The following is a 19,130-nucleotide window of genomic DNA, read 5'->3' on the forward strand; positions in this document are numbered from 1 at the left end:
GAAACAAAACCATTTGTACTTTGTTCAAGTTTTGATAGAATGAGCACTTTGAAGAAGCTAATCACTGCATTTGCCAAAGTTACCCAGGTTAGATGCATCAGATCTTTCAAAAAGAGTCAGAGTTGGGTCTTTTCCTGTCTGTGGGTGATTCTCAGCCAGGATAGAAGCTGTAATATGGGCCAGACTTTATGCAGACAGTCAAACGGATGGCTAAACTGCAGAGCTAGCATGCTGCAGAGTTTAGCTCCAACCCTAATCAAACACAACTGAATCAGATAATTAAGCTCTTCAGGATAACTTAAAAATTACAGGCAGCTGTGTAAGAGTTGGGATGGGACTGATGTGTAGAAAATGGTTGTCCAAGGCCATGTCCACACCTACATGGGTATTTTCATAAACAGAGCTTTTCTTTCTTCCATTAAAAAAAGAAAGAACGAAAATCTCCATCCATATGAAAATGCAAAATCATGCTATGAAGCGCTGTCAAGAGCATGCCAAGCCAACAGGTGGAGCTATAATCTCAAACGTAAAGCAATGTTGGCCAGTCAGTAGGTGGAGATAACAGTGCATGCTCCAACGTCCCAAGCAAAAATATCCTGTTTCATTGTCTACATGATAACCCTGCATCTGGAGTTTTTGAAAATCTTCATCCTGGCGGTAGTTTTCAAAAAAATGTTTGGTTTCAATGACTGGGTGCTGCGTTTGCATGTTGACGAACTCCCCGACCCACATAGACAAAGCTGCGGTTTTGAAAATAGCCACGTTTGTGTGGACAGGGCCCGAGAGCAGTACCTCTGCTCTAGGGGAAAAGGGGGAAAAAATCAAAGTTTTGGCAGTCCTACTTGTCCTATTCAGGGGTGTGAGCATGCTGGAGACTATCCCAACATCTCAGGCCATGGGCAGGGAAACACCCTGGATTCACTTTTTGGAAACTGAAAGCACCTGGTCTACAGAAACAAAGAGAGAGCATGCAAACTACACATAGAAAAGCCTCCTGGTCCAGCTGTGACAAACCAGTGACCTTTTGAGCTGACAGTACCATGCTGGCCCAATAATATTTAAATATAATGAAACAAATTTTGGTCAGATGGTCTCTCCCTGTGAGGTAATTTCAAATCAGAATCATCTGGTCTTGACTGGCCAGATTTTATGCCTTTTGTCAAATTTGTGCCTACCTGAAACAAATGTTTTGATAATATTGAGATTTTCTATGATGCTATATCTTATTCAAGCTCTGATGTGGACTAGCCATACATCCTGGTTGATTCCCCAATAAGCTGGGATAAGCTCCAGCATCCTGTGACCCTACGTGGGACAAAAGGTTTAGGAAATGGATAAACAGATGGGGATGCACTTTATTTTACAGTACGTGTACTTACATTTACTTATAGTGTACTTACAGTGTATTTATCTAAGAAAGTTCTGGTAATACAAGGTAACTACATGGGGTAGGGTTAGGTTTAGGGGTAGGTTCAGGGTTACTACCTAGTTATTACATAGTTATTGTAATTACTATAATAAGTAAATAGTATGTACATGGGGAACAGACATTCACATTCCTGGAGTACCCCAGAAGTGCACATATTAGTTGTCTCCTTAACCTGACACACAGTTTGTGGCTTGAGTGGTTTGAATGATGGCTCATGGCAATGGACTGCACTAATAAATTAGAGATACAAAACTTAGAATCTCTTGATTTTGGGTTTTCACATATCTAAATGACTTCACTCACTGATTTATGTTATTATCATTAAAGCCGTTATAAAGCTCTCAAGGGATTTTCACAAGCGTCTCTTTACTCCTTCTGTGCTATTCATGCATTTGAGATCACTAATATATTGTCCCGAGTTTCAATCTGACACGTTGGCGATGATAGATCAGAGTCTTGCTCAGATTCTGATAGTGTTGATTAATAAAGCAGAGCGCTTAACTTTGTGTGGGTAAATACACTTTGTAACCTACACTTACATTTCTCTGTTGGATCAATAATTCATTGCCGGCGATGATTCTTTCATGAGACTGGCTGCACATTATTCATGCTGGGCTGCAGAAAGTAGGACACATATAGAGTGAGCGAGCTAGCGCTGCTAGCATAAGGATGAGAGTATCGCTGGAAACTCACAGGCTTCAATCGAGGGGGAGGGTGAACACTCAAAGATGTCTAAATTATAGGGTTAGCAGGTTTGTGGTTGACACAAAGATTGACCGGGGTAGCTGGAGAACCTTGGTGGCATACAATTGTGATACAAACTGAGCCAGGAAAAGGAATCATCTGTGTGTGGGATGAAGACATCTCAGGTGTTGAATAAATGTTCAGGCAGCAGTTTGCTTTGCTGTCGTTAGCTCAAGGGCAGTGTGTGTTCAGGAAAAGTAACGGCACACACAGCGTGCTGCAAGAAGTGAATCTTGGGAGGGAGTGTGTGTTCAATGGAGAGAGAGAGAGAGAGAGAGAGAGATGTGATAGTGATATGCTGTAACAAGTATAAGAAACCATCTGGTTTTATAGTTGGTGGCACGAGACGCTGGTTTGTGAAGAAATTGTATATTTAACAACCAAAACCACAGCAGGGGCAAACGTTTTGGCAGCATCTCTGGTTCCACTGACATTAAGAGGAAGACAAGCCTAACAGAATGCATTGACATTCCAGAGGCATTGTTTTGTTGGGGCCTTACAGAGACCATGTAATTGTTGCTGTACAGTACGTAGCCTGAATAACAATCACCATGTGCTTATTGTTATGAATTGACTTTGTGTTCCTCTAGACCAGACGGCATGCCCACAGTCTGCTTCCTTGTGCATATTGCCACCAAAACTGGCAAGAAGCTAAAGAAAATCACAAGCTCCAAATCAGATTGGCAGACTCACTTTTAAAAATAAGGGTTATTTAATGACATCAGTGGTTTCAAGAATAAACCTTCAACCTTCATCAACCTTCATCAACCTTCATGAAACCTCTCCACTGCACAAAATGTTCTTCATAGTCAAAAAAGGTTCTATATAGTTTTCAAATGTTCTTCAGACTAATAAAAATATGGTTCTTTTCTGAAAAGGTTCTTCACTGACATCGCTGCAGAAACTTCTATTTGGAACATTTATTTATTTATTTATAAGAGTGTACTATGCAACCATTTTTTACAACTGTATTTACTATTTGAACATACAAGCATTTTTGAATCCTATATGTTCCATAATTCTCATTATTGCAATATAATTAATTAATAACTCATATTAAATAATGAATTAAACATTTAATAACAACAACTACTGTAAGTATATCTGTCCTTACCTGGATACATACAGTAGTGATATATACTATATAGTAAATCTCGACTGCCTGATTTTTATTCATTTATTTATTGCAAAATGTAACTATATTATTGCCCAGCTCTTTATGTAAAGTTGTGTATATAAGTATCTCGAACTTTCTGCACATGCATACAGTGCACTAGCATAGGGTGATATTACCTTTATAGCAAATCTCAATTGCTTCATTACTGTTGTGAAATGTAAACTATATTTTCGCCCGCTTTAATAATGCAAAATGCAACCATTAGGCATGGAAATGATAAGATATTATAAACATTAATGTCACGATTTTCTGCAATGCTCTTTGAAACAATATGCATTGTGAACAAATCAATACATTTGACAACTTTATGGCCAGAATAAATGCAGTCAAAATCTGTTATACTACTGAAGTTTCTATACTGACATAATTAGAGAATCTCTAAGGGAAAAGCTTAAACATAGTCCAAACATGATGATTTGACAGAGATGTAACAGTGGGCAATGTCATGTATTATCAACAACCACACTACAGGACAGGGATTGAATTTTGATGACAAGTAGTTTGTTTCAAAATCAGTTTTCTAATTATATTATTTGAAAAAAGAAAAAAGAAATTGTTTATTCATGAAAACGTGATATCTGTGTTTCAGTTGTAATAATTTTTGGTAATAGTCTAGTGGTCCATTTAGAGCTGAAAGGGCAAAGGACATGCTGACCTTTCTTATACTAATGGTGATCTCTCTCTCTCTCTCTCTCTCTCTCTCTCTCTCTCTCCCTAACAAACACTCGGTGGAGTGCATGTGTTCCCAGGGGCTCAGAGTCCACAGGAGCTGCCCTCAGAAACACACTTTCTGCCAATGAAAGCTTATAAATTTATTTCACAGGTGAGAAACACAGGAGATTAGTCTGTCTGATTGTTGGGAACAAACACCATGTTCACACTTTCCCATGTGTTGTAGAGTGTGGTCTATTGTTAGCACACCTGGACTTTGTTGTCAGGGAGAGCTGTTTTGTTCTTTTCTTCACCTTGTTAATGGAAAAGATCAGGACATGTTATTATTCTTATCTTTATTGCACGTACAGTGATTGTGATTCAGACACAGTTTAACCTTTGCACGGTACAATATGGCCCTGTATATCGAATCTGTTCTGTGATAAAGTGACCCATGCCTGGTTTATGTTTAATTTGACAATTGATTGTTTTATTTTAATTATGAAACATCCAATTATGAACAGTTGTTGGAGTGCGACAGTCTAATATTATGACTCAGTGTTTCAAAATAAAGGTTTGGTGGATTCCCCCTCAAGAAAGCCTTATAAAACGGTATTCAACAGAATATGTTGTAAATTTGGTGACTTAATATGATGTGTATATTTTTATTCAGACAGAATGCATAAAACTGATCAAATGTGACAGTAAAGTATCCTCTTAAGACCAGAGAAAAAAAGTTGTAGAAAAAAGTTATTTTTTCCATGTCTTTACATTGTTTATAACATTAAAAATAATGTAATAAATAATTAAAGATTTAAAGTTATGTTATGTCTCAGGACTTAATTTCTTTAAAAAACAAAAAGACATGAATGAACATGCATTTTATTTATTTATTTATTTATTTATTTATTTTTATCACCAATACAATTTTAGTTTTCAAGATTTTTTTTTTTTTTTTTTTTTTGGCAAACTTTGTATAAAGATGATTCTAAACTATACTATTACAGAATGATATGAATATACCATTTTGAAAAAATTGTGTAAAATGGCCACAAACAGGTTTTCTCATTATATACAATGTATATATAAACTAAATTTAATTTTCATATTAATGTGTTTTTTTGGGTCAACATAATGAAAAAGTGTAATAATGGGAGTAATCATCGACAAGATTTTCATAATAATATATAATATTTCATAAAATATTGAAATATAATTTATTTCCCTGTTCATTTGTTATGCCCCCAAAATCTGTAATAATCACGATTCTAGTCCAGGTCCTTATATGAGGACTTATACACGTCCTCCTTATATGATGACATGTATGAAATCAACAACCTGTTTCGTAACAGAAAGTCATATTTGGATTCGAAAATCCTTAACATTTTCTCGAGATGCTGATTTATTGCACACAATTAAAAATTTAGACAGATTTAAATTATAATTACAAAATATTATCATATTTCCATAAGATGGTCACTAAATTAATTTCAGACATTTCTGATGATCGAGAAATGGGAGTGGTCATGGTGAAACAACCAATAATTTGGTATCTCTGAAAAGCCCTGGATATGCTCTGTACAGGACATCCAGACTTAAAACTGGCATGTACAGTCTCAGAGTAATTCTCATATTACTCTGAGATCCTCATATGCGGATACAGGGTCTTAAACATTTTGAACTTAATGTTCATCCAGGTATCCTGAAAACAGGATCACATTTTACACAACAAAATATCAATATTGGTAATAATAAGAAAAGTTTATTGAGCAGCAAATCAGCATATTAGAAGGATTTCTGAAGATCATGTGACACTGAAGACTGGACAAATGATGCTGAAAATACAGCTTTACATCACAGGAATAAATTACAAATTAATATATTTTACAATGGAAAACAGTTATCTTCAAGTTTCAATTATATATATGTGTGTGTGTGTGTGTGTGTGTGTGTGTGTGTGTTTCTGTTTGACTTTACTTTTAATTAAATAAATTCCTACTTGGGAAGTATTCAGTTTAAAACTACCGACTTCACCACAATTTTTTGAACACTGTACATAGTCACTGTACCTACAGTAGCATTCTAATGACTGCTGTAATATAGTCTTACAACATTTTACAGTTACATTATTTGTATCATCTTCCCAAATATGGTACGGTCTACAAGATTTGAATAGTCCAACCTTGTTTGTGTGGTACATCGTGTTTGCAGTACCTCTCAGAAAATGATGCCATAAAAACAAAGGAAGTATCAGTGTGTCATGATCTGATTACTCTTTTTAGCATTTACAAGCTGATAAGAATCGTCTCCATATCGACATGCACTCAGACAGTCTGATGACCGGGAGTATATTATATGATGAAATAATAGTTTTCATAAACAAATTAGTCCCTTGAAATGGATATGGTCGCATAACAAAGTGGAGATCCCACTTTTACTGTAACTGGCTGTCTAACTCATTACAAAATTATGTATTTATAATCATGAACATACTATAAGTTAAAACAGACTTTATCCATTATGTTAACGATAAAGCTTTTTGTGTTCTCTGGCACGCTAAAGCAATTTTTGCTCGGTGACCTTTTTTTCTTGTTTCTTCTTTTTTTTTTTTTATCTGAGGACAAGTTCAAAGTTTCCTCCTAAAGCTCCATTTATCACCCATGTCTACTTTAGAGGTCAGAGAGCCCTTCAGGAAGAAAACACCACCTCCCCGATGATACACTATGAGGTATCAGACGATTTGAAGGCAAAAGAGATTCCGGGAGGTATTTGTCAGATAAAAAGCCTGTAGTGGTCATTAGTGCATGAAGAAAGCAGATAAAGAGCCTGATGCAATCACACTCCTGTGATGATAGACAGATGCAAATAGCCATATTATTATTATTATTATTATTATTATTTATTTTTTAAATGAATAGTGTCTAATATGTATGGATGCCTAATCATAAATCAGCTGTCCAATTCTTTTTGGGTTGTGGAATTGATGTAAACCTCTTTTATGTACAATATCTTAGTACTTAATAAATATCATGAATATTATGTACAATATAATAGTACTAAAAAAATAACCTTCCATTTAGTATGATCTCTTTTATTTTGTTAAAATTATTCACATTTTCACAGATTCTGCAAGGGTTTTCCAAACTTTCGCATGCCACTATATATACACACACGCACATTTCAGATTGCATTAGATAACAAAATGTCATACCATGTTACGTAATTAATTAAGTTAATTAAGTTTCTGACTCTACTTAAGAATAAAAATACCATAATATGTTTGCAGATATTAAAGAAACATGCTAAGTCAACATACTTTAGAATTTGGACTGCAATACCTAGTATATGACGAGCTTCCTCGGAACCTTGTCGATAAAACATAATTTCATGTGTTCATACTTATATATAGTTAGCTGAAGTGTTATAATGCATATTTGGCATGCTGTCCGGGGAAGGGCTCAGCTCTTGAATGGCCCGAACCTAGATTACCCCCAAAAAGCAATAGCAAAAGAATAGCATTGAGATCTGGCTGGGGCTGTTATTTGGGAAGTCAGCTAGCTGGCAGGCTGGAAAAGCCTGCATATTCCAGTGGTAGAGACTTATGCATTGGAAGGGTAGGCCCTACCAGCTACTGGCATTGGACTACGTGGTTTGGGGCACCCGTTTGGGAGGGCTCGAGTCGAACATTGAAATGGGTGAGCCCTACCGGCTGATGAGGGAAGAGCCGCCTGATTGATTAGCTCAACTGGTAGGGACCGAGTTGCCTTGACTGCAATAGGTCACGGTATTGGCGTATGGGACCTACTGGCTGATGAGCCAACTACTAATCAGTGGGCAAAGGGCAGATGACTGACTGAGAGGGCCCATGAAGCCTCCGACTGGAGATCAAGTCTCAGGACGATGGACGTGTGGGTCCTCTTGGTTGAGCAGATAAACAGGCTTTGGGGCGCCGACAAAGAGGACTCCAAAGGGAGAACACTACTCAAGGCATCAGATGGATAAGACCTGCTTGTGGGCGGCAAATAAAGAAACCCAACCAGGAGTACTCTCACCAACATCTGATGGGAGATCAATACTTGCAGCATTGAACGGGTAAGCCTCGCTGACCGAAGAAAGGAAAAGGTAAGATTGTGTGGCCGGGAGACTCTTGTCGATGGCCGATGGGAGCTCAATACCCATGGCATCGAAATGGTAAGCCTCGCCGGCTGTAGCATAGAGAAAGTAAAGTTGTGTGGCTGGGAGACTCTCATCGATGTCCGACGGGAGCTCAGTACTCGCAGAATTGAATGTGTAAGCTTTGCCAACCGTAGAAAGGAAAAGGTAAGGTTGTGTGGCTGGGAGACTCTCGCCGACGTCCGACTGGAGCTCAGTACTCGCAGCATCGAATGGGTAAACCTCACCAACGTCTGATGGGAGCTCAATACTCACGACATCAAACAAGTAAGCCTCTCCGAACATAAGACAGAAAGGTAAATTTTTATGGCCTGGAGACTCTCACCAGCATTCGATAGGAGCTCAATACTCACATTATTGGATGGGTAAGCCTTGCTGACCATAGGAATTAGTATATATATATATACTAATTCTTTGTCGGCTGACACTAGCCCCCCTTAAAAGGGACGCCACCTGGCCCAAAAACAAGACGGGAACAAGACAGCACAGGCATGGCAACACAAACCCGGTACACACAGAACACCCGACATGGAAATCAAGATACAGACAAAATAGGGGAGGGAGGGAAGGGAGGGAAGGAAGCCCAGTCAAGCAACTGGAAAACCCAATTAGTTATTAAAAGAGACCAGGGAGGGGCGGGAGGGTTGAACCAAGGAGACTCAGGCAGTCCAGGAGTCCCAGCAGTGGGCCAGGGTGGAGCCGGAGAGATGAGCCAGCGAGGATCTGGCCTAACAGAAACCCCGACAGACCACCAGGACGGAACCGGCATCAGGGCAGGGAGCTTGGGCGGCGCCGGCAGGGCAAGGAGCTTGGGCATGACTTGGATGGCCTCCAGGCCAGCAGTGGGCTCCTGAATGGCCTCCAGGCCATGTGGGATGGAGGAAGCCTTTCTTCTCCTCCGTCTCCGAGAGGGGGCGCTGCAGCCTCATCAGGCTCCTCTGGGGGCGCTGCAGCCTCATCAGGCTCCTCTGGCAGTGGCGGGGTAGAGCCATTCCTCTTCTTACCCCTCTTCCGTCTACGAGAGTGAGGTGCTGCAGTCTCTTCGGCCACCTCTAGGGGTTCTGCAGTGTCGTAAGTCGCCTCAGGGGGTGCTGCAGCTCCTTCATCCACCACAGGTGGATCTGCAGCTTTGACGGGGACCACAGGCAGCACTGCAGCCTCCTTAGCTGGGGAATGTGCCACAAACTCCACAAATTCCCCAAACGACAGGTGGTCCAGCCCCCTCATTCTCCACCAGCTGAGAGGCTCATCAAGGGCATAACTGAAGAGGTCCTTGAGGGCCGCATCATTAAACTCCAATCCCTCTGCAGTACCACTGAACTCCAGGGCAAAATCCCTCACACCAGTCCCTTGTTGATGAAGAGAGATCAAAGTCTTAAACTGGAGCATATGCGGCTAGTTCGTTCTGTCAGGGTTTGGGTAGAGGGATGAGGCGAGGACTCAATGATGCAGAGAGAAGGGCTCTTTAATAGTAATAATAATAAAATAAACAAACAAAAACTACCCCATAGGGGAAAACAGACAAAACTTGACTGGCAAGGCAAGGCAAGACACGATGTGCACAGACAAATATTAGACGACGAACTAGCCACCAGACTGCAAACACAAGGACAATAAATAGGGAGCTAATGAGGAGGGTAACGAGGGAACACATGTGGGGAAAATTACATCAATAATCAGGTAACAAAATGGGTGGGGTTAAGACAATTGAAGAGAGCACATGGCACATAGGAACAAAGACAAAAGCCATGTGCTCACAAAAACAAGCACATGGCCAGCAAACCAATCGCAAGCCATGTGCTTGAATAGAACACAAACACACAGTTAATGAGCAAGCTCATAAACTGCGTGTTCACACCAGACAACACGCAGTCGGTAAAAACTAAGCTGCGTGCGACAGCACAAGACAAAATATAACAAGTAAGCACACAGCCGATAACTCGAGCTGTGCGCAACAATACAAGACAACACAATAAAACAGAACATGGAGCGCGAGTGTTCGGTCCCCGACACGAAACCGAAACTCAGCAAGACACGAGTGCCAGGATCCGAACACCACGCTCCAACATGAAACAGGACACGCAGACAAGAGCGCACGGCTCGAGCAGTCTCGAAGCCGCGCGCTCACATGAAAACAATGACATGAGGAGAGTATCAGGGCTCTGTCACAAAACCATGAATACCACTAGACTGAAGTGACAGAACCCTGACAATATATATATATATATATATATATATATATATATATATATATATATATATATATATATATATATATATATATATATATATATATATGTTTATTTATTTATTTATGTATTTATTTATTTACCCGGAATGATTACTTTAAGTGGTTTGATGAATGATGAAAGTTTGGTGGGCTTCTTTATTGTGAAACTGATTAGTTCTGATGTAGCTTTGATAAGCTTCTGAAGATCATCTTCCTAGAGTTTGATCTGCTGTTTGGAGAGGCCTTTTTGGGTGCTGATGTTGCTGCCCTGATGCAGAAAGAGTAGCTAGAGAAATTTTCTGATGGGATGCCCGATATTTGCAGGATGGATTTGAGATGTTTTGTAACCAGAAGTGAGTGACGGTGGCAGTGTCTGGCAGAGAAGGAGTGACCCTGGGGCCAGCAAATTGGCCAGAGTAACCGAAAAATTCCCAGTATAGACCTCGTCATCTAAATGGGAGAAGCTGACTCTGAGATAAAATGGAAGGTGCAAAAAAGATGCAATTCGAATGCTGATAAACCATCAATCATCAATATTGTTTAATTTTCTTGTGCCAAATAACTCATCTCATGGACAATAAAGTTGATCACATTTTTCAAGGCCTGCAGCTGAACTTCATATGTGTGTAACAGGATTCGGCCTTATGCTGCAGGCTAATCACTTCAATGTGAAACCCGGCGGTCGCACAGGGGATGAACTGCCTTTGATGTCCTGTGTGTGCATTGGGGTCAATTGGCATCACACTCCCACAATTATCTGCTAGTCCAATGGCAAAGCTGGTGAACACACAGCAATTCAGTCCTTTGCCTTTAATAAAGCTGTCAGCGATGACACAGCGAGCCGGGGTCTGTGTGCGTGCGCATAACTTCTTTTTCTCTTTCATCCTGCTTTTAGGACAAGTGGGATTATGGAGATGAGGCTGTGCATTGTTATAGACTGGGGAACATTGTCTCTTTTATTATTATTTTTTTTTTCTCACAGAGCAGTCAGCAGCTTCCCCCCAGTTTATAAATGCCTGCACTGATGAGCTGTATCTTTGGGGTAAAAAAAAAAAAAAAAAAGAAAAATAAAAAAACCTTACAAGGCTATTTTAGCTCAGCTGTTAAGTAGATGTGGCAGGCTATGGCAGCAGGAAACCATTTAAATTTTTTTCCATCTTTATTTCTGTCTGCCCTTTCCATTTTTAATTTCAAGTGCAGCCAGATCCTTTGCCAGTGCCAGAAAAATAGCAATTACGCAGCATGCACACGACATGTTGCATATCATTTGAAACAATCTTTATTTTAGTAATATATATATATATATATATATATATATATATATATATATATATATATATATATATATATATATATGTGTGTGTGTGTGTGTGTGTGTGTGTGTGTGTGTGTGTTTGTGTGTGTATGTGATTTGCAGTTGGCAGTGGTATCATACAGAAATGCAGTGTAGCAGACGTCTGGTCTGTTTCTCCTTTGTAGCAGCTCATATGCAGCTCACACACTTACCATATGCTGGAGTTTCACAGTGGTACCTCAGGATCCTCCAACATGCTCATGTAAAAGCATACTGCAATAGAATACACTTAATACATCGGTCCCACTTTATATCAGGTGGCCTTTAACTACTTTCATAGGGCGGCAGTGGCTCAGTGGTTCATGTAGGTTGTCTACAAACCGGAAGGTTGGTGGTTCGATCCCCGGCTCCACCTGACCAAGTGTCGAGGTGTCCTTGAGCAAGACACCTAACCCCAGCTGCTCCCGACGAGCTGGATGGCGCCTTGTATGGCAGACACCGCCGTCGGTGTGTGAATGAGTGAGTGGATGGGTGAATGTGAGGCAAATTGTAAAGCGCTTTGGATGGCCATGTGGTCTGTTGAAAGCGCTATATAAATGCAGTCCATTTACCATTTACCATTTACTTTGTACTTACATAAAAAAAATAAGTACAATGTACTTATTGTGTTCATATGGTATTGTAAAACACTTTTTGTAAACAAATTTAAGGGTGGGTTAAGGTGTAAAGTATGGGTCAACAGTGTAATTATAAATGTATGTTTTGTGTGGGTGTTTTTGTATATATGTGCAGGGATTGGCTGTCGCCGGTGGCGTCTGATTGGTGGATCTACTGATTGGCCTCTTTTAAAAAGGTGGCACCTGCTGAAGAGAGCGAGCTCATTCTGGCGTTGGCTTGTTGGCGTGAAGAGCTCTGGATTCCTCCTCCCGTCAGCAGATCCCATAATCTTCTGTTTATTGTGTTTGTTTGTTTATGATGATTTAATTTGGTTCTGTTTTAGGAGCGTAGGGGTGTCCTGCCATTTACTTTGGTTTGGTTTGTGATTTGTTTATTTATAGGGAGTTAGAGAAGTTACTTTGTCATTTTGTTTATTCCCTGATTAGGTAATTTATATATGTTTGGTTATAAGTTTATTTTGTTTATTATTTTGGCCATGGGGCACCCTGAAGTCGTTGCTCCTTAATTTAATTATTCTTTCCACTTTAAATAAATACATTTGTGGAACTAGTTATGTGTTGTTGGTGATCTGTCGGCTGGGGTTGGTTTCCTGTTAGTATTAATAAAACGCTTGCCAAGCGCATCCTGATAATAGGGGACGTAACAATGTAATTACAGAAATTAAATACAGATGTAACTACATGCAGTTTTATATATATATATATATATATATATATATATATATATATATATATATATATATATATATATATATATATATATATATATAAGTACAATGTAAAAACATGTATGTACACAATAAGTACATTGTACTAAATTATTAATTAAAATGTAAGTACATAGTAGTTAAGGCCACTTAATATAAAGTGGGTCCAATGTATCTTTCATTTTATATTGAGAGAACAAAACTGTGGCTTGTGCTTATAATAAACATAATTGTATTGTCTGTTGGTGCTAATATAGTTTTCATTATACTTATCTATAAAGTTATTGTTTATGCTGTGAATGAGCCTTTAGACCAGAAAGCAATCCCTTAGCAACTACCCAGAATGCCATAGCAACTACAGTACCCAGCAACTTCATAGCAATGCTTTATAAACCGGTCATAACACCCTAGCAAATGCATAGCAAATTTCTAATAAAAAAAAAAAAAAAAAAAAAACTCAGTACACTTCCCAAATTCTTAGCAACACCCTGGAAACCAAGGACACACCAGCCAGTGACTTTTACATGGACAAACACCATTCAAATAGTAACTGTCTCATTTCAAAGTAATTTCATTAAGTAATCCTCTCGGTTTCATTGAAAGACCAAATCACCCTTGGAAATGGAATGTTTTTTGAAAGCTTCCAAACTGCTTTTGTTTTCAGTGTTAATGAAATCATGTTTAACAATGAGGTAATCAATCACTGTTATTCTTCACTGTCACACTGTCAAGCTCTTTGAATAGAAAAATCTGTCTGCCACACAATTAGCAACTTCAGCGCCACTTGCCAAGTTTACAAAAGTAAGGAGAACATAAGATGATGAAAACATTAAGATTTCTGTATGCGTTCGAGGCAAGTTACTCAGAGCTGAGCAAAAATAGTTTGTAAGTAGGTTTAGAGTTGATAAAACAAAATATGTGAGTGAACCTGGACCACAAAACCAGTCTTAAGTGTACATTTTTCGAAATTTCGATTTGCAAATAAGCTTTCCAGTGATGTATGGTTTGTTATGATGGGATAATATTTGGCCGAGATACAACTATTTGAAATATGGAATCTGAGGGTGCAAAAAAAATCTAAATATTGAAAAATATTGCATTTAAATTTGTTTAAATGAAGTCTTTAGCAATGCATATTACTAATCAAAAATGAAGTGTTTATGTATTTATGGTAGGAAATGTGCTAAATATCTTCATGGAACATGATCTTTAATTTGTATCCTAATGATTTTTGGCATAAAAGAAAAATCAATAATTTTGACCCATACAATGTATTTTGGGCTATTGTTACAAAAATACCCCAGAGACTTAAGCCTGGTTTTGTGCTCCAAGGTCACATATAACCAGCCCGGTTTATATCAGGTTCAGCAGGTCCACAACACTCACTATAAACATTCAGGGATTGATGTAGAGTTTATTAATTGAGCACATGCATCTGAAAGAGTGACAACTACAGCAAACACCAAATTACATAAAACATGGAGAAAATCCGTTTTGATTCACTTCTTGCAAGACACACTATTATTATAATTGCTTGTTAGCCTGCATATTACCAGCATATTGGCTGTTTATTAGTTCTTATAAAGCACAAATTAATGTCTTCTGCATGAGCATATTTTAGATCCCTTAACTCTGCCCCATAACTAAACTAACAACTACCTTGCTAACTATTAATAAGAAGCAAATAAGTAGTGTATTGTAAATAGTCAGTTAATAGGGAGAGCTGATCCCCACACTAATGTCAGGTAGATTTTCTACCTGATCTCTCATTTGAAAATTACTTTTGCTGATGTTACCCAGCACTGTCAGGTTAAATATGTAAAATAATTTTGAATCAGACAGGTATTGTTGGAAATAAACCCTGATCAGCAGCCAGACATTAAGTACTTATACATTATATACTTAACTGCATAATATATGACCACTGACCAAATTACTGGGTATGAGTTGAAATTGTTGTATGACAGACATAATATTATAAAACATATATTGTCTGCATTGGAGTGATTGCATCATGTAATTGCTGTTGATAGTGTTTCATTGTCTGGCTGACTACGTCTTGCATTCATTTTTTCTGAACATTTCTGTCATATGCACATAAACTGACAATCACCACTGATAAGCTACTACTAAATATTGTAGAAACGTAATTTTCTGTAAAGTTGCTTTGCAGTGATTTGTATCATAAAAAAAGCGCTGTATAAATAAACTTGAATTGAATTGAATTGGACAAAAATATTTAAATAACAAAATCACTGCATAATGACATAGTGACCACATTGCAGAATTACATATTCCAGAAAATGTTTTCACAAGACATTTTTAATGTGTAAATGGTAATGTGAAGTGTCCTCTTATGCCTAACTGTATTATAGTTTGTATTTTGTCAGTCATGACTACCCACTGGCTTCTGAGTCACCCCCTGCACCCCACAGTTCTCTGAGAATTTGTGTGCTGACTCTCAAATTGTTCTTCTTCCTGTACTTGTGTCCAAGTCCTCTCTCTCTTTAATGCCAGGACGTGATTATCAGCAGTGACAGCTCAGCTGTGTCTGCCCAAACTGAGCCTCCCCTCTGAGTGCGATGGCAAAGACCCTGCTGCTTCCCGATCACACAGGACTGGGATCCACTGTAGTCCCTGACAAGTCCAGTTCACCCTTTCATTTAGTCACAGCCTGTTCATTTTAAAGCAGACATAACCAGGCCTGCATGAAATCTGTGCATAAAGTACTCCAATATATATATATATTAGTGCTGTCAAAATTAGCGCGTTAACGCATTCGATTAATTTGAAATATTTAACGCGTTAAAATAAAATAACGCAATTAACGCGGTTGCAGTTTTTTTTTTTTATTTCCAGTTGTGGCCTATGTGTGTTCAACGTGCAAAGAAATATGGATAAGACCAAGGAAGGACTTTTAGACGGAAAGTTTCAGTATAAAACTCTGCCGGATTACTCTTCAGTCTGCCACAAGAAACATTATGACTGTATGACTGTAACAGTGCGTAAATCAGACCTTTCTGTAACGCTAACGTTAATAAGCTTAAACGAAAATAAAGAAATAATTGTGTAGCGGAGTATTTTTTGTACACAGTGCCGCGAACTGTCAATCACTCCTGTACGCGCGCATCACTGTCCTCCTCAGCTGCAGCAACTTGCGCTCTCTTCATCAAGCTTTAAAACAAAAAGGGGACAAAAAGATCATATTGTCTTTGTGCATAGGCTATAGATTAATTAGATAAATGAATATCTAAATTTGTGCCTTGCCGTCTACTGTATTTGTTTAGAACTTAGAAAAAAGATGCTGCAGCCAATGAACAGCCAGCGGGGGCTGCAGGACGACTCAACCTCCGCAGACAGTTTTTAATGTTTATCAGACAATAAATTCTCAAGATTTTGCTTTAGTATAACTCACAACGAGTTTCACACACCTTTTCCGGCCACGTTGAGTTGTTGACACTTAACAGTGGGAAAAGCGACACATGCGCTATTCACTGGTATAACTTAAGGGTGAATGGGTAATGTAGTTTCTGCTCTGGGTGGGATGAATTAGGAAGCTTGCATTGTGAAGGGCGCTCTGAAAATCGGCAGTGTAGGTAAAAGATTAAAACCTCTATTAAAACAGATGTCCAAATGAGTACCGGTACGCTACAAGCACGTTCTGGGCGCACGGAGAGGTGGCGGTACGCTCAAGAGCTATATTTGTACCTGTGTGTACTGGCCCACTTAAAGCACTGGCAATGACTATACTTTGGAATTTTTTTGCAGTCCACTTAGAATTCAACATGGAAATCATTTTTGTTTTTTATTGGCATTGATTGTTTGAAATTCAAATGGTACTTACATGCCTGTGTTTTTATTTCTGTAATAAATATGGCTTTCAAGCCAACAGTTAATTTGGAGGATATTGATGGTTTATTGCAGGTATGTTGTTTACATGAGAAAATCTGTGTTACAAGTTAAACAAAAATTCCAATAAACAATCATATTTTGAATTTAAATAGTTTCTTTGTCTTGAGTTTACATTAATTATTTACATTTTACATTTACATATCCAAAAAGTTTCAGTCTTTTAATTGTGATTAATTGCGATTAATCGCGATTAATTTTAAAAAATTGTGCGATTAATTAGTTAATTTTTTTTAATCGATTGACAGCACTAATATATATATATATAAAACAAAACAGGCTTTTTTTTCATAAGTTTTGTTGCTTGTTAAGTCAAGCATCACTGACATCATTGGTCATGCTTCAAGCAATTAAACTAACAAGTCCAGCAGACCAAAAAAAAAAAAAAAAAACTGAAAAAACTGAGAAAAAATACTTTCTTTAAAGAGTGTTTTGATGAAAAATTCAGGCTATAGGAAAACATAAGAAATACTTCAAGGGTTTCAGTTGAGTTCAGTTCCACGTGAAGGTTAAAATGTAATGTATCTCCTGTGAGACAAAGCTGAATTTTCAGTATCATTACTCCAGTTTTCAGTATCACATGAACATTGTTTTTTGTTTTGTTTTGATTTTCCTCATTGCAAACCACCATCACTACTAAATAATTTGCTACCATTCAGTGTAAACTTCACATACTGACTCCTACAAAACTTTCCAATATGTCACATGAATTCAACATCCTGAAATCCACCAAGCGAAAAATACAAACCTGTTTCACAAATTGCACAACCATATTAAAACAAATTGTACTTATATTGAATATTTTCAAATATTTTATATCGACTGTGATGTAAATGTAACTATTATTACCATATTACAGCCAGACCATGATATATTTTGTCAGCTTTTTCAAATTCATGTTCGGTGGATTTATTCCAACATCACGACAGATGCAGACTTAACTGAAGGAAGGGCCTAAGACTCTGAAGTGACTTTCAGCAGCTCATACAGCAGCAACCACCCATCAATGACTCAGCAATGGATAGGTGTACTCAGAAATCCACTGTGAACTCCTTAGATTAGATAGATTAAGTCGTTAATGCATTAAATCAGATTTAAAGACTTTTGCAGGGAGTTTGCTCTGTTCTTTACCTAGACAATAAGCATTAGGACCTGACCATGATTTTGTGACTGATGTTGTTATAAGTTTGTGTATCCCTCTTTTCTTCCGTTTTTCCCTGAAGACGAAGCCATCGATGTTGTTCTTTGTCATGTTGAACTCAGTAGGGCCTGGTCTGATGTCTGTGACTGGTGAATGAGGACAAGCGCTGAGGAGCGTGGGATGTGTCGGGAGGGCACGGCACAGGAGTATGAATAATCATACAGATGAAAGAGATTGAGCCGCAGTCATTGAGCCACATTTATCTTGTGGGCGGAAGTGCTGCTTCGGCTTAAATTTGGATTTTAGAAATGCAGTGAAAAATAGAGCCACAGAATAAAAGGCCATGCAATCTTAAAATCACATTTGTTCTGTGAATACAGACCTGTATTTGGAAACCTTTACATTTTCATGTTGCAAAAGCTTGTTGCTTTAGGAAGTAGTTATAGTTTTGTGTATGTCATATAGTGCAAAATACTAGAGATATGTATTAAGTATTAAGTAAGTATTAATATATTAAGTATGTATATGAAGTAATATATATATATATATATATATATATATATATATATATATATATATATATATATATATATATATATATATATATATATATATATATATTTACCTCAATAAATAAGGTATATAACTGATGCAACATACTGACATTTTTGACCAATATTCCAACTGTTATAGATGGATGGAAGGATGGATGGATGGACAGATTAATACACTGATTGAATGAAAGATGAATGGGAGGGAGGGTGGCCAGATTGATACATTGAAGGGGAAATGGATGATGGAAGGATGGACAGATTAAAAAAATGATTGAAGCAAAGAAGGATGGATGGATGGATGGACAGATTAATACATTGACTAAATGAAAGAAGGATTGATGGATGGACAGATTTATAGATTGATTTCAGGAAAAATGGATTGATGGATGGATGGAACGACTGATACACTGAATGGAATTTGTATGGATGGATGGACGTATGATA

The sequence above is a fragment of the Carassius gibelio genome, chromosome A10 (genome assembly GCF_023724105.1).
Source record: "Carassius gibelio isolate Cgi1373 ecotype wild population from Czech Republic chromosome A10, carGib1.2-hapl.c, whole genome shotgun sequence".
Taxonomy (NCBI): domain Eukaryota; kingdom Metazoa; phylum Chordata; class Actinopteri; order Cypriniformes; family Cyprinidae; genus Carassius; species Carassius gibelio.